Genomic DNA, 8,327 nt, shown 5'->3' on the forward strand with positions numbered 1-8,327 from the left:
CCCAGAGTAGAGAGGAATCTGGTGCTTGCAACAGTTGCCAGAAGCCGGTCGGGACTTTTGAAGGAAAGCTTGAGGGTGCTTGGTTTGGGTGTGCACGTTCCCCTTTGCCAAGTGTCTCCTCTTCCCTGTGAGCTAGGAGATGGGAAAGTAATGCCAACCTCGTGACTTGCACTCTGCAAAATCTAAGTGACTCCTATCTTCAGTGAAACCACGTGAGGTAGACATGTGGTCAGTCTATGTAAGTAGTTAGGTGAGAGAGGCTGACAACGAAGACAAGGTCTCACTACAGCAGGTGCCTGGGCTGGGTACACCGTGATCAGGTGTCTGTCTTCCAGGAACTTCCAATTGCATCTTCGTGCATCTGAAGTGAAGGGTCACAATCGAATTTACTCAGAGGCTTTGTAGCATTCTCCTCTTCATCCAGGAAAAACATGGACCTGGGGAGAAATATCTGCAGAGTACCTACTTGGTGCCAGGTATCTTGCTTGCCACTTTATGTACTTTATCTCACTTAATTATCAGAACAACTCTGGGAGCTCAGTCATATCGTCCTCATGAAGAATGTAAGGATCCAGGCGTGGTGGCGCACACTTATAATCCCAGGGCATAGGAGGCCAATGCGGGAGGATCACAAGTTCAAAGCCAGCCTGAGCAACTTAGCAAGGCTCTAAGCAACTTAAAGAGACTTCATCTCTAAATAAAATATTAAAAAGGGCTGAGGATGTGGCTAAGTGGTTAAGCACCCTAGATGCAATCCCCAGTACAAATAAATAAATAAATAAGGCCCAGAGAGGTTAAGTAACTTGTTCAAAGCCACACCATTTATAAGTATGGGGGGGTGGAATTTATCTAATATCAAGTCCAAGCAGTGCCTCTTAGATAACTTGGTGGCTCCCTTATCAAGATCGGCTTAAAACTGATGAAAGGTACACATTAGAAGACTGTGGATTCATAAAGAAAACACTGCAATATCTGGGATTTGATTCAAAATCATGCAAGAGTGCTATGGGGAAGTAGTTAGGAATCTAGATGAAGGACTGCCTGAGAAATAATAGGTGTTAAAGCTGGGGGATGGGCACCTAGGAGTTCATTGTGTAAGTTTGTCTAATATTTTTACATATTTGAAAGTGTTCATTGCGAACATGTTTTTTAAATATAACATTTTGTTCAGAAATAAGTGCCCCTTCCCAGTTTCCCAGTACACCTGTATATATCTATCACTGCCCTGAACCTACATGTCATGTTAGGGTGTTCCTCCAACACCCACAGCTCACTGAGCAGGAGGGCAGTATCCCCCTGGTTCTCCTAATAGATGTTCTGGTAATAAATGTTGATAGAACGAGAATGGATAAATGGAAGAGCGAGGTGCACAGTATGCCTTCGATAAATGATTGTTGAATGAATATGAAATCCAGATAGCTGGGTCTTAAAGGCTGGCTGGGATTCTGGAGCAGAAGGGTTATGGAGAGGGCACGCTGGGCAGGGGATGGGCTTGGGCAGAAGTGCAGCAGCGAGCAAGCCAAGGTCAGAGGGGAGCCCAGGGGAAGTCCAGCCGCCGCTTAAACCCCAGCCATCCACGGTAACCCGCTCCGGGGCGAGCTGGTGTGGCCACTTTTTAATAACTTATATTTCACAGACACAGCACCAACAACATTTATTTTTTATCTCCACGGCAGGGTCAGTCTCCAGCCGTGGCTGTGAAAAGCAAAGATCTCAACTTCAGTCTCAGCTCATTAATTGAAGAAAGTTGGCCCGCGCTCGCCTGGCGGACGGCCGCTCCAAATGGATGTCGACACATTTTTGAGGACTTGAAGGAAACAAAAGAAATCAATTAAGGGGATAGCCTGGAGTTCCAGTTGGGAACCTAAATCCTGCTGAATGTCCTGATATTCCCTAGCAAGAGAGCCCAAGAACGCCTCCCTCCCCAGGCCACTGCCAAGACAGCGCCACGTGGAATCTGGGCCGGAGTAGGAGTCAGAGGCCTGGAGGAGATGGTCTGGGGGGAGGGCGGGCGGCCTGCGTCTGGAGGCTGTGCAGGCTGCGTGGTGTCTGGCCTCCCGACAGCCTCCTGATGAAAACCACACTGCACCGCAGGCAGAGGCTGAGGCTGAGGAGGCCTGTGAGACTGCTCCCTTCAAAGGCCTGTCTTGCACAGAAAGACATCCCCCACCCACACAGTCAGCACACGAAGACGAAGGTGACAACTAGGACACCAGAAATGGGTGGGGCCCTGTAGGTTCCATCTCACCCTCCCCGAGACTCCCAGGAGTGGGGCCCCAGGTGCGCATGTCACTGTGCAGCGGTGAGGTGGGGCAGGTAGGCCTGTCTGTACATAGACCAGGTAGGGTCCAGGTCTCCACTGCCTCAGTGTCATGGCCTGCCTTGGCACTTGTCACCACAGACTCTCTGGATGGTCCTGGGGCCTCCTAGAAACATCCGTGACTCTCAGGGTCCCCTGGAAACCCCGAGGACTGCCTCCTTCCAGGTTGCCCTCCCTCAATGGTTCAAGCTATCTTTTGTCTCTGGAATATTAATGAGCCTGGGGGGACTGGAGCGACAGATTCCTCTCAGGAGAAGGCAAGATGAACACAAATGTGTCTGGTATAATAATTCCTTTTGTCATGACACTTTGAATTTCTCCAAGGGCCTTTGCCTTCGCTGTCTTATTTGAAGCGAGCAGTGACCCTGCGAGCTGCCTGCCATGATTACCATCACCTTCACGTCCTTACCCAGAAGGAGTGGCAATGGGAGCAGCTCTGCCTAAGGTCTGGCCTCTTGTTCTTTCACTTTCTGGAACTTTGAAAACATGAAGTCAATCTTTAGCCTCCTTTAAGAATGAGAGTCTTGGAGATGACTGGGGAGACTTCTTACCCTTACTTTTAACAAACTGATTTTATTACAGGGAGGTTCATATTACACGTATCTGAATACCTTATTGCTTCTTTTGTTCTTTATCCTCTTTGTGTCTAAAAATGTAAGCTTAGCACCCCCCCCCATGCCCCTTTTAAAGCCAAAATGTTCAATTTTAGACCTCCTGACTTAGGGTAAGTGGGTTTGGATGGGGAAGCAGCCAAGAGCAACTGAGAACCCCCTCCTCCTCGGGTGTCTGCAGACGGAGGGGAGAGGGTGGTGACCCACGGGGGAGCTCGATGCCCCCCCAAGTTCACAATTACTATTAGGGCTTATTTCATATCATGGCCAGATGTTAACCTGTTTCCCCGCAGGAGACTTTGAGAGAACAGAGAGGGACAGGATCGGCGTTGGGGCTGGCAGTTATGGAAATGAAGGAGGGAGTGCAGGGGTTAGCCCGACCTCGGCAGCTGTCATGATTCTACAGGACTGACGGGGAGAAAGAAAGAAAGCTTCATCAAGAACAGGGACCAGAGAGATCAGAAGAAGGAGCTGTGCTACGACGGGTGTCCTGGGATGTGGAACCTGTGCCAGTCTGTCCTCCAGCAAGGAGGCGTCAAGGTTAACTCTCCGATTCCAGCTTGGACGATGAGAAAATGGATGCCATGGCCTTGACCAGAGCTGGATACATGGAAGGAGAGACCTCATGGCCAGGGACAACCATGACAGTCTAGTTCTGGGTGGACTGAGTTTAAGATCCCTGTGAGTCTGGACTCCCTTCGGTGGTACTTGAACCCAGGGCCACGTGGCATCCCTGCTGCCTTGGTGCCTCTGCCTCTATGACCTACTGCCTGGCCCCTTGGTGGCTCTGAGTGACCTAACCCACTGCCTGCCTGCAGTGAGAATCCCTGAGGCTACAGGAATCTTCTCTGATCTCCTCTTATGAAGCCTTAAAGGTCACCTAACAGCAAGACAGGGCCAGAGGAGCCAGGAAACCTGGCCTCAGGACTTGGCTCCCACAGTAATGGCTATGTGATATTGAGCAGGCCACTGTTCCTCTCTGGGCAGCACTTTTCCCAAACTTGGGTAGTACAGTAGCCAAGTTCCCGTGCTAGTAATGTCCGAGCAGCTCATGTGGTACTCACTCTCCCATATAAAACAGTTTTAAGGTATTAAATAAATATAAAAAAACACACAAGTATTTGAAAGCACTGGAAAGCTGCCAAAACTGGGGTGGGTTTGACTCTTGAAAGAAGATAACTTCACTGGGTGGAATTCACGTTTATATGGCTTTTCCGCTAAGTGCACTGCACCGTCTTCCTGGCAGGGTAACTAGAATTCAAGTAGAAAAAAAGATAGAAAGTTCTTCTGACTGACACTCAATGCTACCAGAAAGCCTTGAATTTAAGGGGAAAGGTCCTGAAAAGGAGAGAAGCTTTTTGGAAGGTAAGTTTCAAAATCTGCCTATCAAGTACCCTTAAATCCTTGACCAACTGACCCTGAGCTACATTCATGAGGGTGGAATCAAGAAGCCCCATGGAGGCATCAGCCAGAAGTCTGTAAACACTAAGCAGAAATTCCAGCTGCAGAGATGGAATTTAGAGTTTGATTCCCACCAAGTTAACTTTTAAAATAAGTCTCTGTCTTAGAACTAAGGGATTCATGTCAAAACAAAAGTAAACCAAATACATGTCTGAACAATGTCCAAAGCTAAGCTCCTGCAAGGTCAGAGTGATCACACAGCAACTTAACTACCAGCCAGAATTTTAAAAAGCAACATTTTTTAGATAAGGGACACCAAAACAGTCAGAGAGGAGGAATTAGTTCTGGTTTTCCATAATACAGTAAGGCGACTATTGGCTCTGACAATCTATAATAGACCTCAGAGTAACTAGAAGAGTAGGAAAGTTACCAACATGAGATAATTAATATTTGAGAAGTTGCAAGTGCTTTCAATATCCCTTTCATCCTGATTTGATCATTATACACCACACATATATGTCAAATTATCATACTGTACCTCATAAAAATGTACAAATATTATGTCTCAATAAAAAACAGACAAAAAAACTAACATTCTTAAGAAGAAGACAACAGAATCCAGAGTCTACAATATATCACCCACAATGTCCAGTGTAAATTTTTAAAAATTAGTAGGCCTTAGAAGATAAAAGAAAATGTAGTTTAAGATCAAGAGAAGGAGTCAATAGAAAGAGATGCCACGATGACTCAAATGTTTGCAGACAATAACTTTAAAGCTTTTATTATAAATATGTTCCAGAACTTAAGGGAAGATGTGGTCATAAGAAGTAAATAGATAGGAAATGAATTTAAAAATAAAGAAAGGTGGGACTATTTAAATTGAAAAGAATATTTGAAATGAAAAATTTATTGGCTAGACTTAATAGCAGATTAGAAATGAGAGAAGGATTCAGTGAACTCAAAACATATCAATAGAAATACAATTGGGTAAAAAAAAAAAAGGAAAAAAGGTTATGAATAAATAATGGTGAAAATCTTCCAGCTTGGTGAAAAATATCACCCTACAGATGTAAGAAGCTCAGCAAATCCCCAATATAATATATATGTAAAGAAACCTATACTGAGATATATCAGGGTCAAACTGTTGAAATTCAAAAAATCAAGAGAAAGCAGTCATGGAAAAAAGTAGCTTATTACAAACTCTGGAGCAAATATGAAAGTGATGTCATTAAAGTTCAATGAAATGACAGTTTAAAGCACTAAATATGAAATGACATAAATATGAAATGTACTGAAAGAGAAAAGTGGTCTACCCAGTACTTCATAATCTAGAGCTCATGTCCAGAGAAAATAGTCTTCAAAAGTGGGGACAAAATAAAGCAGTTTCAAATAAGTTAAAGCTGAGAGCATTTATTGACAGCAGAAGTCTTTCAATCAGAAGGTAAATGAAACTCAGATCTACAAAAGGAAATGAAGAATATTAAAAATGGTAAGTATGTGAGTAAAGATAAAGTGGTATTTAAAAGACATATTTAAAATCTAATTACAGATATAAAAAGTAAAACTATGAAAAAAGATACCAACATTAACAGAAAGAACCTTGACTGGCATCAAGACAGGGAGAACTATCGTTTCACAATAAAAAGGTGAATTTATTAGAAGACATAGAAATGGTAATATAATATTCTTCACAGAACTAGAAAAAACAGTCTTCAAATTCATTTGGAAAAATAAAAGACCCAGAATATCCAAAGCAATTCTAAGCAAAAAAGCAATGCTGGAGTCATCACAGAGACTGGCTTGAAATTATACTACAGAGTATATTACTATACTATCTAACAAAAACCACATGGTATTGGTATAAAAACAGACACATAGACCAATGGTACAGAATAGAAGACACAGAGTCAAATCCAGAGTCATCTGATTCTTGGCAAAGGTGCCCAAACATATGTTGGAAAAAAGATTGCCTTTGTAATAAATACTGCTAGGAAAACTTACTTTCCATATGTAGAAGAATGAGACTAGATCCTTATCTCTCATCCTGCACACACACACACACACAAAGTCTCAGAGAACTAGGATTAGAACAGAAACTATGCAACTCCTAGAAGAAACCAGAGTCAACACTTCAGGATATAGGCATAGGCAATGACTTTCTCAGTAGGATCCCTAAAGCTCAGGAAATAATGCCCAGAGTTAAGAAATGGGATGGCATCAAACTAAAAAGCTTTTGCACAGCAAAGGAAACAGAATGTGAAGAGAGGACCTACAGAATGGGAGAAAATCTTTGCTAGCTACTCTTCTGACAGAGATTAATATCTAGAATATACAAAGAACTAAAAAAATTCATCATTAAAAAAACGAACAAAAACTCAATTAATAATTGAGCAAATGAATTAAACAGACATTGGTCAAAGTACATTGTTATATTGTGTGCATATATGAATATGTAACAACATGATACCATTATGTACAATGATAGTGCATCAATAAAAAAATGTAGAGAAGAAAATAAAGAAATGATAATATAATTGTAACATGCATGTGTATAGTAATAAAGTTTAAAATGGAAGAAGAAAAACCATATAGCACTATAGGCAGAAGTAGAAAAATGGACAGAGTTGGGGATGCTGATACTCTTCTTTTAGCAATTTTAAAACAGCCAGTGGCTGAAGAACAATCAGTAAGTGTAAAAAGATTTGAACAACACTATTTACCATCTTGCCCATCGATATTTATGGATGTATATTATACTCAGCTGCAGAATATACGTTCTTTTCAAGTGCTGGACCATAGGACACATCTCAAGATGTCTGAGAGGACTGAAATCATTTACAATATGTTTTCTCACCACAGTGGAATGAAATAAGAAGTCAATGATAGTCATATATTTATACAATTAGAAAAATCCCAATATTTGGAAATAATCACACACTTTTACATACAGAAGACCAAGAAGTAATTGTAATAAAAATTAGGAATATTTTAAAGTGAATAAAAATGAAGCACATCAAGATTTGTGGGATATAACTAATCTTGTACTTAACTTTATAGTTTTAAATGCTTATATACGGGAAAAATAAAAAGAGGTTCAAATTAAGCTTGTACAGAGAAAAAAAAAATTAAGCCCAGAACAAGTAGAAGGAAGAAGATAGTAAAGATTAGAAAGAACAGTTATAAAAGAGAAAAGCAATTTCTAAAACTAAACTAACATAGGAAAAATTGGGTCTCTTAAAAGATCAATAAAATTTATAAGTCCTTAGTAAAACTAATTGAGAAGAAAAAGAAAAAAATACAAGTTTATAGTATGAAATATACAAGAACATAGTATGAAATACAGTATGAAAAAATATGAAAGAAATGCTATCATTACAGATCTCACAGATCCTAAAGGGAAAATAAGAGGATATTATAAATAAGAATATTAATAAATTTGACAACCCTGGTAAAATGGACAAATTATCTGAAAATCACAACTTACCAAAACTGATGCAAGAAGACAAAAACTCAAATAGTTCTGTATTATTAAAGAGATTGCCTTTATTGTATTACTCTCCCAACAGAGAAAACTCTAGTCTTTGGTGGTCTCACTCATTAAATTCATTGAAAGTTTAGGAAAGAATAATATCACTCTTACACAAATATTTCCAGAAATGTATCGGACAGACAAGGTAATACCTCACAATTCATTTTGTGTGGCTCACATAAAAATGGTCCTGATATCATTTTGACATTGTCAATGATACCTTTCATTGAGAAAGGTATAAGAAAAGAAAATTACAGGGCAATATCCTTCGTGAACAGAGATACAAAACTCCATAAGGAAATGTTCACAAAAATGAAACTTACTAACACAAAAATGGTCATATCATGGCCAACTGGGCTTTGTCCCAGGAACACAAAGTTGGTTTAACATTTGAAAAACCAAGCAATGTAATTCACCATACTAATAGAATAAAAGAGAAAAAAATATGATCAGTTTCATAAATCTA

This window comes from Marmota marmota, unplaced genomic scaffold (genome assembly GCF_001458135.2).
Source record: "Marmota marmota marmota unplaced genomic scaffold, marMar, whole genome shotgun sequence".
Taxonomy (NCBI): domain Eukaryota; kingdom Metazoa; phylum Chordata; class Mammalia; order Rodentia; family Sciuridae; genus Marmota; species Marmota marmota.